At 51.9% G+C, this 21,643-nt stretch overlaps 1 long non-coding RNA gene across 1 annotated transcript in view; it reads right to left on the bottom strand.

Annotated features, from left to right (window-relative positions):
* LOC141580448 (uncharacterized) overlaps window positions 1-18,405 on the bottom strand; it is a 94,810-nt gene extending 76,405 nt beyond the window's left edge. Inside the window, exon 1 of the long non-coding RNA XR_012512635.1 lies at window positions 18,226-18,405. This is a non-coding gene — a long non-coding RNA (uncharacterized LOC141580448). The remainder of the gene's footprint in view (window positions 1-18,225) is intronic.
* Between the last annotated feature and the right edge of the window lie 3,238 nt (window positions 18,406-21,643).

Raw genomic sequence — 21,643 nt, forward strand, 5'->3', positions numbered from 1 at the left:
TTAGCACAGCCATAGCAATATGAACTCTCCAGAGAATCCAGTGAAAGCCTGGAGAAGCTCCAGACATATCTAGGCAAAACACAGTTAGGGAATTGTGCTGCATGCTGAGCAGAAGAGGTAATGTCCTCAGCAAACCTTGACCAATTTTTGTGTTGGGATGAGCCCCTTCATTCATTCTTTTTCTATCCTCCATCAACCGCCCCCCCCACTTTTAATTATCTATCTGCCTAATCATCCATCTTCCTTTTACTCATTCCATCTATTTATCCATCTATCCATCCATTCATTTTCCTTTCATCTATCCACCCCCAGATTCATCATCCTCTATCTCCATCCACCCTTTCATTCATTTACCTTTTCACCCAGCCATCCATCTGTCCATCTCTCTGAGCCTCATCCAGCCACCATGCATCCAGCTGCACCGTCTTTAGTCTCTGTTTCATTTGTGTCCTGAAAAAACCATCCTGCCACCTATCCACCTATCCATCCAGTCAGCCTACTGCATGCAGGATCTGTACCAGGTTTTTGGCTATAGGAATGAATATGAGCTGCTCCCCATCCAGAGGGACCTCTGTCTAATGAATAGGAGCCTTTATGAATAAAGGACGTGCAGTAACCTCCTCTCTGTAGGCCTGAATATGCTCTCTGTCTGGGATCCTCCACACTTTATGGCCGTCCCAGCTCTACCACTGCCTGGCCCAGAGACTGTTTCCCAGCAGTCTCAGAAAGCAGGAGAAGGGAACAACCACCCATGTAGGGCTGCCATGAACTGAGTGCCCAGCCTCCCAGAGCGGCTGCCACTCACGTGCCCAGTCTAGGCAGGAGGAAGTCCTCTTTGGAGGTGCAAAGAGCTCTTTATCTACAATGCTTCTTCCCTTCAGCCTCTACATCGGCACTGTTTAATAGAAACATAGTGCAAATCACATTTAATTTAAATTTTCTAGTAGCCATGTTAAAAAGTAAAAAGAAACAGGTGAAATTATAACACTTTGTGTGTGTGTGTGTGTGTGTGTGTGTGTGTGTGTGTGTGTGATGGAGTTTCGCTCTGTCACCCAGGCTGGAGTGCAATGGTGTGATCTCAGCTCACTGCAACCTCCACCTCCTGCGTGCAAGCAATTCTCCTGCCTCAGACTCCTGAGTAGCTGGGATTATAGGTGCACGCCGCCATGCCCTGCTAATTTTTGTATTTTTATAGAGATGGGGTTTCACCATGTTGGTTAGGCTGGTCTCAAACTCCTGACCTTGTGATCCACCTACCTTTGGCCTCCCAAAGTGTTGGGATTACAGGCATGAGCCACCACACCCAGCCTATAATACTGTGTATTTCACTTCACTCAACCCAATATATCCAAACTATTATTTCACCATGTACTCAGCTTATACTTTTTGTACAAAGGCGTCAAAATCCAGTGTGCATCTTTATGCTTGCAGCACATCTTAATCCAGTCCAGGCACACTTCACATGCTCAATAGCCACATGTGGCTAACGCCTGCCACACCAGCCAGCGCAGCTCTAGACCCTACCACCATTAAGTCCAGACCAAGACATGAGGCCACTCTCACCATCTGGGACCCTTTCAAATTGACATTTGCTAACTATTTTCTTGGCAGCTGGCCAAAGGAACAGCCAAGCACCCTGGCAAGGAAAGCAAAGAGTACTGAAGATGACTCCCAAGCGCTCCTCCACTGTCCTGAGCAACTAAGGTCTAGCCCCAAATTTGCACACCCCTCTCAGCAAAGCCCAGGCCCCACAATTGCCAGGCTGGCCTCCTCCAAGCATTGTAACCACGCTCTGTGTGCTGAACTTTGCCCCACAGAAGGCTGTCCCCCTCCCTGGAAGCCCCTCAACGTCGTCTGTCCCAGCCACATGCAGAAAGAGCTGTTCTGTCACCGCAGCCCTCCCTCTCTTCTTGCACCGTCCAAGCGGTCTTAGCGCCTCTCAGTGACAAGGCTCCAGGACGCCACCCAGCCAACCTGCTTCTTCACCAGCTTCACCACTGCTCAGGTGGATCTCCTCTCTCAGGCAAACTTTTCTTCCCCAGGACCAGCAGAGAAGGCAGAGAAAACACAGAGATACCTATCCCTGGGACAGAAGCTGCCCCATTTTGTGTACGCGGAGCTCCTGTGACTTCACTGGGCCCTCCCAGCAGCCTGGGGGCCAGGAAGATTTGGGTTACTGTGGCATTCTAGAGATGAGGAAACTGAGGCTCAAAGGGGCTGAGTGAGTTACCCAAAGCCACAGAGGGTATCACGTAAAAGTGATGCAGTAGATGAGGCCCCAAGTTATGCACTGCCCACTCTGTGCCCCTTCCCTCTCTTTCCCATTGGCACCCCTCTAGATAGGGAATTAGGTTGAAGAGATGAGTCTCAGAGGGGCTCTTCCAAAATCCTAAAACCATTTTACCCCAAAGCCAGGCCCATGAGGAGGAGTCCAGTCTGAGATACCATTCAAGACCCCTCACCGCCGGGCGCGGTGGCTCACGCCTATAATCCCAGCACTTTGGGAGGCCGAGGTGGGTGGATCACGAGGTCAAGAGATCGAGACCATCCTGGTCAACATGATGAAACCCCGTCTCTACTAAAAATACAAAAAAAAATTAGCTGGGCATGGTGGCGCGTGCCTGTAATCCCAGCTACTCAGGAGGCTGAGGCAGGAGAATTGCCTGAACCCAGGAGGTGGAGGTTGCGGTGAGCCGAGATCGTGCCATTGCACTCCAGCCCGGGTAACAAGAGCGAAACTCCATCTCCAAAAAAAAAAAAAAAGACCCCTCACCATCTGGTCCCACCATCCTCCCACTCTCTCCCCCTCAAAAGGCACCCTCTGGAAACTGTACCTGCCCACCGCCTTCAACAACAGCAGGACTTCACACCTCTGTGCCCTTGCCATGATGTCTCTTCTCCCTGGACTGCCCTTCCTTTCCTTCCCTTCCCTTCTCTGCTTGGAATATTCTTACAGCGTTCAAGGCTCAGCCAGACCTTAGCTCAATGAAGCATTCCCTGAGAGCCCCAGGCAGAATGGCTGCTGGTCCACATTCTGTCCTGTGAACAACATACTTGATGGTACTCCAGTATCAGTGCCCCTCCACACTCTGAGATCTGTAGGGGACAGACGTGTGACCTATTGCCCAGTAGTGTCCAATAAGCACATAGTAGAGACTCAGAAAATGTGTATTCAACAGCCACGTGTGGCCAGGCATGGTGGCTCATACCTGTAATCCCAGCACTTCAGAAGGCTGAGGAGGGCAGATGACCTGAGGTCAGGAGTTTGAGACCAGCCTGGTCAACATGGTGAAACCCCATCTCTACTAATAATAAAAAATTAGCCAGGCTTGGTGGCAGGTGCCTGTACTCCCAGATACTTGGAGGGCAGAGGCAGGAGAATCACTTGAACCCAGGAGGCAGAGGTTGCAGTGAGCCAAGATCGCACCACTGCACTCCAGCCTGGGTGACAGAGCGAGACTCTGTCTCAAAAAAATTAAAAAACTAAACAGCCATGTGCTCACTGTGGCATCACATATACTAAAGAGTCAGCTGGGAAGCTTGTGATGCACAAATAGCCTACATCGCCAGAGGGCAGGCTGGGCTCCCCACTCTGAGACTCAGCCTCCTTTCATTTCTCTGGACTCCCATGTGCCTGTGGATGTAGCCAAATTTGCCTCCCAGCCTTGGTGCAGCAATGCCATTGGGGAACTCCTGCACAGGTTTGCACATGCAGGGACCCCTTTCCAGTGACTCTCCACTGGGACCCAATTTCCATCTTTAATCCTCTGTCTCCTTTGCTGCAGAATCCCCATGAATCTCTAGCATCCTCCACAAACACCCTCACACTCCAAGTGGCACGCGCTTGGTTCCATATGGGAGAGATCAAATGTCACTGGTAATTTAGTTTGCTCAAGAGCATATTGGGAGATTATGTATCTGTGTTCTCTAGAAAATGAGGGCTGTAGTAGATATCACTGACTATATTACCCCACAGAGAGGCAGAAATAATCCTGAAGGTGGCAAGTTAAATCACTACTTTGTAATTTACTAAAACAAAACTAATACCCAAAGAAATGTTTTCTCTGCCATTTTATAGCAATTTCACCATTAAGCTGTCTTGAATTGCAATTCATAACAATGAATAAAGCAAAGCAAAAAGGATCTCTTCAGCCTGCCAACAAACTTACTCTGAACACTAACGATTTTTCCCATAAGCAAAACACTGGGTGTCATTTCCAGAGTAGTCACAAGCCACCCTAAAGGGTGAGTGGGAGTGAACAGGGTCACACTGCATAAGCAAACCGCCTCATCATTCCCGTTCCCCAAAGGACGCCCCAAGTCCTCTTGGCTGAGCCTGAGGCCTGGATGTAGGTGTTCTTTCTCATCCCTACCCACACACCCACCCCACCCTTCTGCCTCAATTAACTCAAGGTCATCTTTCAGGTTCTCAGCCTAAACATGCCTTCCCATGGTGGAAGGCTCTCTTCCTCACAGTATTTGTCAGTTTTTACCAGGCATCCCCAAACTTTTTACACAGGGGGCCAGTTCACTGTCCCTCAGACCGTTGGAGGGCCGCCACATACTGTGCTCCTCTCACCGACCACCAGTGAAAGAGGTGCCGCTTCCTGAAGTGCGGCAGGGGGCCGGATAAATGGCCTCAGGGGGCCGCATGCGGCCCACGGGCCATAGTTTGGGGACGCCTGGTTTACACCGAGGCTTTCCTATGTGTGATTATCAAGTGTCTGTCCCCATGGCACTTCAGGGGCTTTAGCATCTATTTTGCTCATTATTCATCTTTAGTTAAAAATTATTGTATAAACAAATAATGAATAAGGACAAGATCAGGGTCCTAATGTCATAGGCCAAGCAGCCTTTCTCAAAGGAGGCACATGCTCTCCCTAAGACAGCCTAGAAGTCAGCCCCCAATGGCCGGAGACTGACCCTTGACACCAACCCCTTATTTATTCCTCCCTTGAGTGAGACTGAATGGCTGTGACGGTTGATTTTACGTATCTGCTTGACTGATTAAGGGATACTCAGATGGGAAAGCATTATTTCTGGATACGTCTGTGAGGATGTTTCCGTAAGAGATTGGCATTTGAATCAGTGGACCCAACAAGGAAGATCTGCCCTCACCCAATGTGGGCAGGCACCATCCAAATGCCTGAGGGCCTGGATAGAACAAAAAGGCAGAGGAAAAAGGAACTCGCCTCTCTCCCCACTGGAGCTGGGACATCCATCCTCTCCTGCAGGACCTTGGACATCAGAACTCCGGTCTCTCTGGTCTCCTGACTAGGACTTGCACCCGTGGCCTGCCAGTTTCTCAGGCCTTGCGCCTCAGGCATAGAGGTGCGCCATCAGCTCCCCTGGTCTGACACTTTCAGGTTCGTCCTGAGCCAAGCTACCAGCATTCCAGGGTCTCCAGCTTGTAGACAGCCCGGAGTGGGACTTGTCAGCCTCCATAATCATGCGCGCCAATCCCCCTAAAAATTCCCTCCCATATTTCTTTCTTCTTTCGGTCTCTCTTCATTATCTCCTACTGGTTCTGTCTTTCTGGAGAATCCTAATACAATGGCTCAGGGCCATTTATCCACATCCTCAGGGATGTACATCCCAGCACTCTCCTAGGCACACTCTGGAGGCCCCCCTGAGGAACACCAGTGACCCTAGGACAATTAGCATTAGGGATTTCCTTAAGAAATCTGGGATCCTGGCCGGGCGCGGTGGCTCAAGCCTGTAATCCCAGCACTTTGGGAGGCCGAGGCGGGTGGATCACGAGGTCGAGAGATCGAGACCATCCTGGTCAACATGGTGAAACCCCGTCTCTACTAAAAAAAAAAGACAAAAAACTAGCTGGGCGTGGTGGCACGTGCCTGTAATCCCAGCTACTTAGGAGGCTGAGGCAGGAGAATTGCCTGAGCCCAGGAGGCGGAGGTTGCGGTGAGCCAAGACCGCGCCATTGCACTCCAGCCTGGGTAACAAGAGCGAAACTCCGTCTCAAAAAAAAAAAAAAAGAAATCTGGGATCCTATCCAAACAATTATAAATCATTCTACTATAAGGACACATGCACACGAATGTTCATTGCAGCACAGTTTACAATAGCAAAGACCTGGAACCAACCCAAATGCCCATCGATGATAGACTGGACAGGGGAAATGTGGCACATATACACCATGGAATACTATGCAGCCATAAAAAACCATGAGTTCGTGTCCTCTGTAGGGACATGGATGAACCTGGAAACCATCATTTTCAGCAAACTGACACAAGAACAGAAAATCAAACACCGCATGTTCTCACTCATAGGTGGGTGTTGAACATGAGAACACATGGACACAGGGAGGGGAATATCACACACTGGGGTCTGTTGGGGGGAAATAGGGGAGGGACAGTGGGGGGTGGGGAGGTGGGGAGAGATAGCATGGGGAGAAATGCCAGATATAGGTGAAGGGGAGGAAGACAGCAAATCACACTGCCATGTGTGTACCTATGCAAAAATCTTGCACGTTCTTCACATATACCCCAAAACCTAAAATGCAATTTAAAAAAAAAATCTGGAGTCCACCAAACCAGAACCACCTACCCACCCGTACATGCAACTCCATCTTCCCATACCTCTCCCCACCCATACATGCAGCCCTCATCTTCAGGGCCCTCAACATTCTTAGAGAAAAATATTATCCCTAAACAACCTCCCAAAGCCTAATGTGTATGGAGAGATGCTTCTGGGTGAGCATGGCTGGGCTCATGAATGGCAGGCTTCACAGCCTGGAATGATGGCCCCCAGGTATCCACCTGCTGAGACACTGAGGCCTCTCCCAGGAGAGGACTTGTCCTGAGAGAAAAAGGGCCAGGCACGAAGAAACGGACCCAGAGACAAACCCAGTAGTAAGAGAAGAGGCATGGCCAGCTCTGTTCTTGGTTATTCAACCCAGGTGCAAGAAAGGACAGAGCTAGCAATTGAAACCTGCAGTGTCAAAGGACCCCCAAAAGCCTGGCTGCAGGACGCCACAGTTGAATCAAACGCAAATAAGGAAGAGATACCTTCTTTCTTCTTCTGCATGAGCTCAGGACCACATGGGTGAACCTGAAGTACTCTAGAAAGTGGCTCTAGGGAGAGATGACACTGACCTTCAGAACTGGAGGGAGGTCCTAGCCAGAGTCAGCAGGGCCCAGGGGACCTGCCAGGACCCAGCAGACAGAACCTGGAGTAAGGGAAAATAACACAGCTGAGATACCGCCATGGTCCCCAACTCAGCCTGACCATGAACATACGAGGGAATCACAAAATGTAGGGGGAAAGCATGCTGGACACTGACTCCCGAAGGGGCTGAGCATCAGGGAGCAGATGTGAATATGCCGAGCCAGGATAGACTTTAGATCCCCGGTTAAACATTTTGTAAAATCATAATGGCCCCAAGAGACACAGGCCTTCCAAATCTAAGTCCAGGGAGACAGGTTGATGGATCATTATTAAACTGCTGAGAAAAGGTATAAACCAGTAGACTATTAAACATAAATCAAACAAATGAAGCTGCGGTCCCATGAGTAATGAGGAGGCTTGGGTGTGGGCGAGCAGCCCCTAAGTCTTACGGACGGACACCGAGTTCAGAATGGGGGAAAAGAGACAGGGAAGGGTGAGGCCCGAGCTTCACTCCCCCGTGCTCGTAATGCAGCTCTCCCCAAACCCTCTGCCACTGGACCACAAGCTAAAGAAGCAGAAATGGGAGTCCTGTTCACAGCAGGCAGCGAGTACATGTTTGTGGAGTGAACGGAGGGTTCTAGTAGTTGCATGCTCTGATGCTCCAGCCAGGCAGAGAGATAGGAAGGAAGACAAGGAGGGGACAGAAGGGGAAAGAGGAAGCGGGAGCGGGGAGGTCCCTCCCCTGCAAGGAATTGTTACTCGGCCAGCTTGATCTCCTGGGGAACAGAGTCAATGACGGTAGATGGGATTTTCCCGATTTGGAATTTGGGCTGAACCCTGAAACTCAGGGTACTGGGAGGAAAGTCCCACTCTAAAAAGAACACCTAGGCCACCTGAGCAGAATGGACCAAGAGGTGTCCAGGTGGGCCCTTCGCCCATCCACCCTGTCACCCCTCCTGCCTGTAGAAGAGAGGCTGGAGGAGGCACTCTCCAGCCTTTTAACCCTTATGTTATAAAGAGGGAATTCTTTCTTTTAAACCTCTGAACTTTTTATTGGCCTCTGCTCCCCAAAGGGTACCCTGCTTCTGCTGGCTTAATGTCTCAGAACTTTGGTGGTGTTGGTTTCAGACACCACTTTGCCATCTACTATCCAGTGAGTGGTGGTCGTTTGGATGGTTTGCATGGAGTTGCTGCTGTCCGGGGCATCACCAAGATTGAAGTCTTTGCCATCTTCCAGCAGGTGGTGGTAGGTGGCGATCTCCGCCTCCAGCTTGACCTGATGTTCAGTAGGCTCTCGTACTCCTGGGCCTGTCGCTGTCCCTCTGCTAGGGCCTCTCCTAGCTCTGACTTCAGGTACGGCAGGATCCCATGGTGCTGCTCCATCTGCAGGGCATTGTAGGCCTCTACCTCCCTCAGGCTGTCCTCCAAGCTGGTCTTCAGATTTTTCATGGCGTTCCAGTTGATCTCCAAGGACTGGACTGTACATCTCAGCTCTGTGAGCATCATCTCAGCAGCTCCAACCTCGGCAGACTGTGGAGACCACTGTGGTGCTCTCCTCAATCTGCTGAGACCTAGTACTTGTCCAGCTCCTCTTGGTTCTTCCAAGCCATCTCATCATTTTAGGCCCAGATGTCTGCCATGATCTTGGTGAGGTCCTGAGATCTGGGGGGCATCCACCTCCACAGTCAGTCACTCCGAAGCTGGCAATCTGGGCTTGTAGGCCTTTTACTTCCTTCAAGAGGGAATTCTTAGGAAGAAGCAGAGTATTGCGGAGTGTCCCCTCCCAGAAGGGGGACAAGAAGAGGGGTGCAGCTCCCACACCTATGTGGAGGCCTCAGGAGTGCCACTTGTGACGGGCAGGGGTGCTGCCAGGAGGGGAGATTCCAGCCCACCTAGTTTGATGGTTCCTGAACCGTGGAATCTCAGGTTTTGGTGCTACCGCAGGCCTGAAAGTATGGCAGATGGAGGGAGGAGGAGGTAATAAGACAGACTGTCTCTTTCCACACAAGACTGAGGCTCACAAAGGTCACATGAACTGCCCAGGACGAGGCAGCCAAGGTAGGCTCAGCCAGCTGTCTCCCTGCTGCCCAAGAGGCAGATGCCAGCACCTCTGAGCGTTCTCCCCATATGGGCCAGGCACACCCTGAGGGCCGCACTACCGGCTGCTTCTCCCATTTGCCCCTCAGAAAAACCGACACAGACCAATTTTCCAAAGCACCTACCATCCTTGCCCCAAGGTCCCCTCTCTACTCATCTCCCAGGGCCAGAGCACCAGCCTGGGCGGCAGTGGGCACCAGGGGAAAGGCCAGGCCATTGTCCAGACCCCTGGGGGAATCCAAGCAGCAGAGGGCAGGGCAGATGAGTCAACAGTCCCCAGCACTCCCCACCTGCACACCAGGGGCATCTCCTGCTATGGTAGTTAGCCTTTGTGAAGGGCAAGGGAAGGTCAGGCTGACTTCTGTCCCCTGCCCCATTGCACCTCCACCACCATGACCAAGACACTTCTGCTGCAGCAGAACTTGGTGCCAAGCCTGTGTGGGCAGGAGGGACACCCTTTTGTTTTATAAATTGTGTTCCGGAGGGAAAGCATTAAATTGAAGCAGAGGATTTGAGTTAAAACAGTTTGAAATGTTTTGACCTAGGGCTGTCAGTGTGGCATGAACAAAGTTCAGGCCCCAGAACAAGCTTCTCTGCACCTGAGTCCAGGCTCTGCTGGTCACTGTGATCAACTTGGCACCATTGGTTTACTCAGTGAGCATTTATTGAGTGCCCTTGATATCCTGGAGTAGAGTGATGAACAGGTTAGATGTGGTTCCTCCTGGAACTTACAGCCCGGCAGCTGCAATACCAGTCATGAGGTATAGGCTGTGATCGTAATAGCTCTTACTCCCTGAACACTGACTCTTCTCAGCATTTTACGTGCATTAACTCATCTAGTCCTTTAAGAGAAAGTCCTGTTATTGTGTCCATGTTACACACAAGGCGCAGAGGGAGTGAGTAACCTGTCCAAGGTCACATAGCCGGTCAACGAGGAGACCAGGAACAGACACCCAGGTGCGTCTAGGTCTGAGACCTTTCTCTCAGTCCCCTCACTCTGCGCCTTTTGTGAAGACCTCTGAAAGAAATGGGGTGACAGAAAAGAGCCACTGGCGAGGCTACTCTTACAGAGGGACATCAAGGAAAGCCTCTCTAGGGAGAAGCAGACACCAGAAGAAGTGAGGAAGGGAGGCATGGGAGTGTCTGTGGGGAGCCCTCCAGGCAGTGGAAACTGCTACACAAAGCCCTGACTCAGAACCACGCATGCATGTTCAAGGAACAAAAGGCAGGCTCCAGGGTAGGAGGAAGGCAGGGGTCGGGTGAGGCCAGACCCAGATCTCCTTGGTGAAGAGGGAGGGTTAGATTCAAAGTGCACAAGAAGCCACTGGGGAGCATGCTCCGATTCACTTGGGTGGAAGTGGGGCTGAGTCACTGTTCCCCACCTACTGGTGGGACCCCAGCCTGTCCCAGGGCCTTTGAGATCATGCAAGACAAAATCTCACTGCCGGTGGGAGACAGAGGCCTGGCGCGCTTCTCTGGTTCTAACAGGAAGAATCTGGTACCTTTCAGGGTAGTCACTCCCTGGGGTGCCCAAAGGCTGAGGACAGTGCTGTGCTCACCCTGGGGTGATGGGTGGGACACATAGGTTTATGTCTTGGGTGAGACCAGAGCTCCAGCCGCCAGTGAGGATGCCTCTGAATCCAGTTGGCAGACAACATGGCACAAGCTCTCTGCCAAGCTGGCCTCTCCTGCCACTAATTTCCTATTTGGAGGGAAAAAAAAAAAAGTCTTTTCCCTCCTGGACCTGCAAGGACCCCAATGGGAATTACGCCAGTTTCTGGCTTGCCTTGAGACTCAAGGCTTCCCTGGGCAGTTTGGAGCTGGGGTGAAAGGATACATGGATACATGCTGATACCAGGGAAACTGTGGGCGAATTTTTGGTATTGGGGGATCCTCAGCTTTTACACCCAACACTGACAGGATTTGCTCCCACCTCCCCACCCCAACCCCCAGCCACATAGCTGAACACCGAGCCAGGACATGTGGGGGTGGAGAAGAAGGCTCAAAAAACAAACATGTTCCCTTGAATGTGAATAATACTATTAATAGCAACAAAACTTACGTTTACTGAGTAAGATACTGTTTCATTTAATTTTTACAGTAACCCTATGAGCTAGGTCATATTCTTGCGCTCACTTTCGGAGGACACAGAGCCCCAGAACCCCAAGGTCACACAGATGGAAAAGGCAGGATTTGAACCAGGCCCTACATGACTCAAGAGGCTGTGTTCTTTATGCCTCACCAACAAGCCCAGGTTCGGTTTATCTCCCACTGAATGCCGACGCCTCATTTAAACTGATGAACAGGAACAGCTACAACTGATTTAGTGCTTAGTAGGTGCCAGGTGTGGCACTAAGCATTTGCCACACATCATCCTGTTTAATCATCACAGGTGGATTCTATTAGTACACCCCAGTTCACAAACGAAGACGCTGAGGTTTAGTGAGCTGAATTAGAGACTCCAGGGCTGGGTCACAGGGGAGTGGGGATTCAGGCTCAGGGCTGTCCGAGCTACAGAGCCAGGCTGTGTGTTTGTTGCTGGGAGCCCATTACCCTCAGGTGCTCTGGGGCAGACTCGGGTTCCTCATCACCCAACCCAGGGAGACCAGTTTGGAGTTTTCGGTCACGAATAGGAAAGCTGAGCCTGTCTCTGCTCCACGCTGAGAGCAACCATCCTGGGACATGTGCCACCCGGAGAAATTGCTCCAGCTTCAGCTCTTCCAGGCGGGCCAGCCAGCCAGCCAGCCAGCCAGGAGGTGCCAAGGCCAATAAACCCAAAAGAGAGGCCCCAAGCCAGGCAATCCCTCCACCCAAACCCTGAAGCTCAGGCCTGCAGAACAATTGGTTTCCCATTATCCTCCTGTCCTGTGAGTGCCCCACCATACAAATAAGAAAGTAAGCTGGGCCAGACCCCACCCCCAGCCCTCCTTAAGGAGGACCACCCACCCCTGGGAGTCCACTGCAGCCAACCGCAGCCAACACCAGGCTTTGCTCAGCACCCCTGAAGGAGTGGAGGCAGGGTGGTGGGGCGGCAGGTGGACCAGGGGTGGGGCCACGGGTTGGGTGTGCACCGGGACCACCTAAGGCAGGCGTCCCCAAACTACGGCCCGCAGGCCGCATGCCGCCCCCTGAGGCCATTTATCCAGCCCCCCACCACGCTTCAGGAAGGGGCACCTCTTTCACTGGTGGTCAGTGAGAGGAGCACAGTAGGTGGCAGCCCTCCAACGGTCTGAGGGACAGTGAACTGGCCCCCTGTGTAAAAAGTTTGGGGACGCCTGACCTAAGGGCTAGAATGAGGCTGCAGAGCTAGCAGGGGCTGGGCAGTGCAGGGGCACTGCCCAATCTCCCAGCCCTGACATGGAGGTGCAGTCAGCAACTTCCCACACCTGGAGGCCACCGGCGCTGTGGGTGAAGCAGCTCTGTCCGCCCCCCAGAACCCCTCAGTGCTCCCGCAGACCGCCATCTGCTTCTCCATCTTCTTCTTCAGCCCTCTGCTTTCACTTCCCTGGTACTCATACCCACTTGCCAGGTTTCTCCGTGTGCCCAGACAGTGCTGGGCCCTCACATGTGTTCTTGTTCATCTCCACGATCACTTCAGGAAAAAGGAATATTATTGCCTCCATTTTTACAGATACGGAAACTGAGGCACAGAAAACATCACCCAGCACACCTGATGAAGCCAGGATGAGGCCAGGCCTATCCCATTCCAAAGCTTTCCACCTCTGCCCGCCGGACACCTCCACACCCAAGTCTCCCAAGATGGGCCCCCAGGGTGGGTCAGGCTGTGGGAACAAACCCTCAGCGCCTCCTTCCCGGGAAGCTGCTCCTTCTACCTTCTTTCCCTCTCCCTCCTGCCCCAGGGGCCTCTTGCACAGTAGGGGTTCCCTGGGCTAGAAGCTCTTGACGGCGGAAAGCATGGATGCACAGGCCCGAACTCAGACACCTCAAGCTCCCTGGCTACAGCGCAGCAGCATCCGGCTCCCCAAATGTTGTTTACTAATAAATCCCTGAGAATTTATAATAAAGTTGATGGGGCCTAACTGATGGGCCCAGGGCAAAAGGGAGCCAATTACCCAACACTCTCTTCTATGATCTTAAAACAGATGTTTGAGTGTGTAAAATTAGGGCTTGTGGTTGGGAACTGCAGATACAATTCCAACCTTCCCTTTTATTGCCACTCGTAAATGTTAAACGCGACAAGATCTACATCTGAAATTCAGTTGTTGCCATTTTTGTCCTGCGTTTCTGAAGCCAAGGCTACGTTTTAGAGTTGGTGTCCTCCTAATTTACTCAACTCCTATGACCAACATGCAGAGAAGAACCAAATCCAGTCCCTTGCACGACACACAGCGGAGGACAGACACGCAGCAGAGGTCAGGCCCTCTGGGCTCAGCCCTGACTATCCCGGGCCTGGGAGGAGAGGTGGCGGGGTCCCCACACCCTGTCTTTCAGAATGTACACATCAAGCAATGCAAATCTGGACCCGAAGGCCAGGCCCCTCCCAACCCTCCAGAACCCAGATCACCCTGATTCTGGGCATGTATATGCAGGCCAAGTAGGAAGGTGGGCTCCTGCACATTTGGATATGATTTGCAGACAGGTTCTCCGGAACGTTCCCAGGACTCCCGTGGTGGAGAGTCCAGGAAGCCAGTCATGGAACCAGCTCTGCACAGTCTCAAGCCTCCTCACACAACTGCCCATCGAGGAGGTCGAGGGGCACAAAGGTAGAGAGAACAGCAAAGAGCCTGGTAAAGTGGAGCTGCCCCGACAGTTCTCAACAACAGTTCCTTGGCATCTCCCTCAAGCCCAGAGCCCTTCCTGGCAGGCCAGCTGCTGGCCCTGCTCCAAGGGCGGGCCTGGAAACCCTCAGCCAGCACGCCCCTGCCAGAGCATGTGTGCCCTGGAAGTCCTGGAGAAACCCACAGGCAAAGGGGCCTGCCATGGTTTATGTCCCCTTAAAAGAGATGTTGAAGTGCTCACCTCCAGTACCTCAGAAGAGCCCCTTATTTGGAACGAAGATCTTTAGAGTTAAGTCAAAATGAAGTCATTAGGGTGGGCCCTAATCTGACTGGCGTCCTTATAAAAAGGGGAAGTCTGGACACAGGGACCTGCAGAGGGAAGGCTATGTGAAGAGTCACGGGAAATGACTCTCCATGACCAAGGAAAGCCTGGGACTACCGGAAGCCGATTCTCTTCACGGCCTGAGACAGAACCAGCCTGCCGGCCTCTGGATCTCAGACTTCCAGCCTCCAGAATGATGAGAGCAGACTGCTCTGTTTAAGCCTCCCCGGCTGGAGTCCTCTGTGACAGCAGCCCTGGGGAGCCAGCGCACTCACGATCACTGGGCGGCTTGCACTTGACCCGCTGAGGTCCAGGGCAGAGGTGCATCCCTCCTAACGTGCAGCTCCACCTCCAAGGCCCAGGAAGGGCCCTAACAAAGTGTCCACATGATTCCGTGGTTTTGGTGAAGTGTAAACTAGGCCATTTTAACACAAATAGGGCTGAAAAAAAGGGAAGTTTACTCACCACCAGGTCTGCCTATGAAATAATTCTAAAAAGGCCCAGGAAAACAGCATGAAGGGAACATCCCCACAGCCTCTACAGAAACCTTTCACACACTGCCCAGCTTGTCCCTCAAGGGCCCAGTGTGAAAGGGAGGTAGGGATGTCAATCCACATTCTCATCAGAAGGAGAAAATGACCCATGATAGCACATGTAGGTCCACTAGGAACAGAGAGCATGCTAAGACACACAAGTGACTGGCCTGGAAAAGCAGCGTCTGTGTGTCCTTATTTTCTTTTTTTTTTTTTGAGATGGAGTCTCGCTCTGTCGCCTAGGCTGGAGTTCAGTGGCGCCGTCTAAGCTCACCATAACCTCCGCCTCCCAGGTTCAAACAATTCTCATGCCTCAGCCTGTGAGTAAATGGGATACAGGTGTGCACCATGACTCTCAGCTGCTTTTTGCATTTTTACTAGAGATAGGGTCTCGGACTCCTGACCTCAAGTGATCCAACCACCTCTGCCTCCCAAAGTACTGGGATTACATGTGTAAGCCACCGCCATCTTACCCACATGTCCTTCCTAAGAACAGCAGCCCTGTGATAAGGCCCTGACCCTGCTGGACTATACCCTCTGCCATCCGGATGGGTGTATTCCTCTTTCCCACTTGCTCCAGAGAAAAGGTGAGGTCACACATTGTCTGGGAACTTCCTTGATCACTGCTATCGTAAATGCGGGCAAACGCTTCCAGGGACAGCTCAACCCCAAAGCTATTTTACAACAGAATGTGAGACATTAGACTGGTTGAACCCCCCTAGTCCTGCCCTCACCCCAAACCACCTGCATCCTCACAAAAGCCGCTCTTCCTGCAAACCCACCAGTCCTTCCCCTTCACCCTCAACTCCCTGTCCCTTGAGGGCCAAGCACTGGAGGAGGAGGGCTGTGGAGACACTTCCCAAACTGATTATTCTGCTCATGGCTCCTGGAATCTCCACTCTAAACAGAGCCCATGACTTTCTTAAGGTATAAAACCATATTTTTCCTAAAAAGCAGATCACAGTCAGGCTTGGTCTCTCATGCCTGTAATCCAGCACTTTGGGAGACTGAAGCAGGCAGATCACTTGAGGTCAGGAGTTCAAGACCAGCCTGGTCAACATGGCAAAACCCATCTCTACTACGAATACAAAAATTAGCCAGGCATCATGGCTCACACCTGTAATCCCAGCTACTTGGGAGGCTAAGGCAGGAGAATCCCTTGAAACCGGGAGGTGGAGTTTGCAGTGAGCCAAGATCACACCACTGCACTCCAGCCTGGGCAACAGAGCAAGACTCTGTTTCAAAAAAACAAAAAACAACAACAACAAAAAAAAAACTCAGATCCCTCTGATTGTACTCATTGCACATGGGGGCCCTCATTTAACCACAGAAACCAGGCCACCCTCCTCCACTCACTTACCCGTCAACCACCTCACCCACCATCACTCTCTCCTAAAGCTAAAAGCCCTCTGCTCCAGCTGCACAGTCAACCACCACCTGGCCCAGATCCTCACCAGCCTCCCTGCTGCCAGCCTGGCCACTCTCTCCCTCTGCACAAAACCAGCCAGATCGTTGTATAATGCAAAGCAGACTGCACTATGCTGTCCTAGCTTTAAAACTTGCCATGGCTGTCCAGGCATGGCGGCTCATGCCTGCAGTCCCAATTACTGAGAAGGCTGAGGCAGGAAGATCACTTGAGCCCAGGAGTTTGAGGCTACACTGAGCTATGATCATGTCACTGTCCTCCAGCCTAGGCAAAAGAGTGAGACCCTGCCTCCAAAAGGAAAAACTCACCGTGCCTTACGAATACCCTCAAGAAAAAACCAAGGCCCTTCATCTAGGTACAAATGAAGCCCTCGTTTGTCTCAGTATGAAAGACAAAAGTGTTCTGAGCCCCAGGAATTCCCTCCCCAAATATTTCAGGCCTCCCTGAGATGTTGCTCACTTGGATGACCTGGCTGCTGTTTCTGACAATGGGCGCCAGGCGTCAGTAGGTTCCACAGCCAGGCCCGGGAGCCACAAGCAGACCCAAGATGTCCTACACCTGCTGAACTCCCTGACCCGCTCTCCTGCCTATTCAAATGGGCCACACTCAGGCAGCAGTGCCCCCAGAAAAGGCGCCTGGGCCTAAGGCACTGTGACTCGGGGGCCAGCTCTCTCCATGCACACATCCAGATGCCCTCAAGTTGCAGGGGCTGGGGTAAGGATGCCCTCCTCCTTCCTGTATCGTGAGGGCAGATTCCTCCCTGCCAGGGTCTCTTTGGCCTTTCCTAGAATCTGACTTTGCTTGTCGCCACCCCATCTCTGATGGTGTTTCTCGTCTTGAATTTCACAAGGTCCCCTTTCCAAGACCAGCATCCTTCCAACCCCTAGATCAAGTAATTACTGCAAAAAGAAGGCAGGGGAGCCTTTTATGTGGCTTCATATAAAGTGGGGTCCTGGCGTTTCGCGCACTGACAGCATCTGCGCTGCAGGCCTTGGCCAGGGTCTTGTCAGCCTTACCTGTCTCCATTCTTCGCCCTGGGCTTTCCACCCCGACTGCTGGTCACTTCCTGTACCTCTGTAGTCCAGCTCTCCCTCCGCCTCCAGCTCCTCACCAGACCCTCTCTCCATTCACTTATGCAGCTGACACACTCATCCTTTACCCCCGCTCTTGGCTACCTCCTCAGGCTGCTCCCTAGCTTCTTGTACTATCTCGTCACTACCTTGCACGCTGACTGTTAATTATCTATCGATTTGTAGGCCCCGCTAGACTAAGAGCTGGCCGCTCAGAGAATGGTTACGAAAGGGACAAACAAGCCAACAAACAAAGCCAGGCTCCCCATTTGTTGTAGCCCCCGGGTCCCCTTGTTTGCCATGGCACTTGAGGCCAGAACGTCTTCCACGGGCCGCCCATTCCCGGGGGGTGGGTGCCACGACAGCCATGCCAGACTGTCAGGAGCCACTTACTTTGTAAACTCAAATTAACAGGAAGCAATTTCATTAACAGATAGTGCTGCTTGATGAGTTAGCTCCAATTTAGGGCTTATTTTTAGTGTCCTTAAAAGCTGTGTGGAGCAAGCTGAAGCGCTGGATCTGATTTAATGGAAATTGCCTGACACGTGTGTCTCACCCGGAACATCAGAGACCCCGAGGCCTTTCCCTTGGGCTGTGAGGGCCCCTCGAGGCCACAGAGCCATTCTCCAGTTTGAGGACAGGAGCAGTTTGAGGACATCTCACTCTCTTGCCCAGGCTGGAGTGCAGTGATGCAATCACGGCTCACTGCAACCCCCACCTCCCAGGTTCAAGCAATTCTCACGCCTCAGCCTCCCGAGTAGCTGGGATTACAGGGGTGCATACCTGGGACCCAGCTTGTGGGTGCCATTAGAGAAGGAACCTCAACCTGGTAAATGCCTCCTCCACCCTGAGGAAGCTTTCTACCTGGCCAGGAAAAAGACACACACGGATAAAGAAGTCACAGACTTGCCTGCCACCCAGTGAGGCCAGGGAGTGGTCAGGAGCACCACGGAGACAAGCCAGTCGCCCGGAGAAGAACCGTTCCGCATCCTCGCACTGGCCACAGTCAAGCTAGGGCCAAGCCCCATAGCCCACAAGATACAACATCCTGTGATCAGAAACCGTTCCAGAGAAATTCCAAACTTTCCTTGGCATTTCGTCAGAAACGCTGTGCCCCTCCTTCTCCTGCTCCTCACCATTGTACTCCGTCTCGTCCTTTCCACCTCCCGCCCACAACCCCCATCACCCGCAGCTGTTTGTGATGTGAATCAGCAGCCCCAGTTGTTCCTCCTTTACTCATCACCATCACCGGGACTCTTTATCTGCAAAACAAAACCAGCAGGCTAACTTGGGAGCTTGTTAGAAATGAAACTCCAGGGCCGGGCGCAGTGGCTCACGCCTGTAATCCCAGCACTTTGGGAGGCCGAGGCGGGTGGATCACGAGGTCAAGAGATCGAGATCATCCTGATCAACATGGTGAAACCCTGTCTCTACTAAAAATACAAAAAATTAGCTGGGCATGGTGGCGCGTGCCTGTAATCCCAGCTACTCAGGAGGCTGAGGCAGGAGAATTGCCTGAACCCAGGAGGCGGAGGTTGCGGTGAGCCGAGATCGCGCCATTGCACTCCAGCCTGGGTAACAAGAGTGAAACTCCGTCTCAAAAAAAAAAAAAAAAAAAAAAAAAGAAATGAAACTCCAGGACCCCGCTGAAGACCTGTGGAATCTGAAACTTGGAGGGTGGGCCCAGTGGTTTGTATAACAAGGCCCCCAAGGAATTCAGATGCACACTGGAGCCACTGCTATACCTCAAAGGAGGGCCTGGGGGCTGAGATCCCTCCCACCTTTTTCCTCCGCCTCTTCCTGTGTTGTCTCTTCTGCCCGTTCCCAGATTGGACATTACAGAAATCTGGAAAACAAGCTGGCCAAGACAGAATTTGTAGACAGTGATGAATGCCAAGAGGCAATCCTCTTTGAAGAAATGGGGGAACCCTCATACACCGGGAAATCTTGTCTTTTTTTTTTTTTTTTTTTTTTTTTTTTTTAAGACAGAATCTCGCTCTCTTGCCCAGGCTGGAGTGCAGTGATGCAATCACGGCTCACTGCAACTCCCACCTCCCGGGTTCAAACAATTCTCATGCCTCAGCCTCCCGAGTAGCTGGGATTACAGGTGTGCACCACCACACTCGGCTCCTTTCTATTTTTGGTAGAGAGGGGGTTTCACTGTGTTGACCAGGATGGTCTCAAACTCCTGATCTCAGGCAATCTGCTCGCCTCAGGTGCTAGGGTGCTAGGTGCTAGGATAACAGCACCCAAGGTGCTAGGATAACAGGCGTGAGGCACCACGTCCAGCCTTCTCGTCTCTTTTCTTCTTTTTTTTTCTTTTTTAGACGGAGTTTCATTCTTGTTGCCCACGCTGGAGTGCAGCAGCACGATCTCGACTCACTGCAACCTCCCCCTCCTGGGTTCAAAGGATTCTCATGCCTTAGCCTCCAGAGAGCTGGAATTACAGGCGCCGACCACCATGCCAGGCTAATTTATTTTTAGTAGAGATGGGGTTTCACCATGTTGGCCAGGCCGGTCTTGAACTCCTGACCTCAGGTGATCCACCTGCCTCAGCCTCCCAAAGTGTTGAGATTACAGACATGAGCCACCATGCCCAGCCTTCTTGTCTCTTTTATCCCAGGCAGATTTGGCCTCTCCACCACAAGCTAAGGCAAGGAAACACATCTGGGCCTCAGGAGGCTCACATGGAACCCAGGCATTCTGAAGCTCTTCCTCGATTCTCTGCAGCGGATGCCCAGGATTCAGAGGCCAGTCGCTGCTTTCTAGGAGTCTCTATCCACAGCTACAGAACCCCACCTCGAACAGGGGTTAGTGTGTTGTTTCTGCTCCTTTCTGAGGCTACTAATGGGATCACATGAGGCTGAGTCCATTGGAATGGCTCAAGTTAAAAGGAACAGAGGGACCCTGTTCCTCCATCCAGGGGGATGGATTCACAGGTCACCCCAGTGGCAGGAAGCAGGACTCCCTCCCCACCAGGGGCTATCACCACGCCACACGGGAAGGCGGTACATCTCTGGTCCTTAGGTTGACTTCGTACCTTGTTCCTCTGGTGCCTAAGCTCCTGGTGGGGTAAGGACAAGAAAGGAGGCCAGGAGGCTATGGTAACTCGGACTGTTGATGTCTGGGTCAGCTGCTCTGCACTTTAAAGGGCAAGTTACACACCTATTGTGAGCAATACCTTTATTCTTTCTTCAATGCCTTCTATGTCCATCATCTCACATGCCAGACAGGTCTGGTGTTACCCCAGTTTTGTAGATGAAGGAACTGGGGCTCCTATAGGTTGTCTTTCCCAGTCAAAGCACAGTCCATGATTGGCATCTCCTGGGAACTTGTTAGAAATGGACTCTTCAGCCCCACTCTGACCTGCTGAATCAGAATCTGCATTTTAGCAAGACCTCCAGGTATGCTGAGAAGCACTGGGCTGGGATCTATCCGAGGTCTGAGATCAGTGCAAGAATCTTCTCTTATAACAGTGATGCCATAGTTTGGGTCATAAGGATGTAAGAGGTTAGTAGCAAAAGGCCGACTTTCTTGCTTGAGCCTCAGCTTGCTAGCTTGAGGCCTCTGTTAAACCATACTTATTTTGCTTTTAGCTACCCAGAAGGAGAGGAGGTGGCTGGCTGTGTTCTCCAAACTTCTGAGAATCCTCTCAAGGAGTGAAGTCTGATCTACCCGCGGAGCCAGCCACCACGGCAAAGGAAGAGCGATGGCGCCCCCATGTGGCAACACGAGCACTGCATTTTCACACAAGACCAAATCAGAACTGGCCCAAGGAGAACCTCAGATTCTTGGGGAATGTTATTCCAACTAATGTTATACTCAGGGCGAATTTTTGGAAGGCAAAGCCCCATAGTCTAGCCATACACCTTTCCAGAAAAGTAACGCTCTTCAAAACAGCTGGTATCAGCATTCGTGGCTCTGCCATCCACCCATTCTGTGAGACTTACTCTTTCCTCATCCCCAAAAATGGAAGGTTGGATGACTTCAAGAAGACTTCTGCCATTTTTCCCCTCGTTGAAAACTACAAAAAACAAGAAAATACTGCATTTCTGCCTTCAAGTGTTCACTGAGCACTTTCTCCATTGCGTACTTCATGCCGGGCTACAGGGAGGCAGGGTCCCTACTTCAGTTGTGGGATGCAGAAGACAGGGACAGGACCAGTAACAGAGGACAGACCTTCACCCATGCTGGAGCCTCCTTTACCTCCTTTACTAACCTCTCAACTTTCCTAACTCTCTCAAAGTTAAGGGGCCCTCTCAACTTTCCTAACCCACACAGCTCACTGGCTCCTCACAGCAACCTCATGTGGGTCCTACAAACCTCCC

The sequence above is a fragment of the Saimiri boliviensis genome, chromosome 1 (assembly GCF_048565385.1).
Source record: "Saimiri boliviensis isolate mSaiBol1 chromosome 1, mSaiBol1.pri, whole genome shotgun sequence".
Taxonomy (NCBI): Eukaryota; Metazoa; Chordata; class Mammalia; order Primates; family Cebidae; genus Saimiri; species Saimiri boliviensis.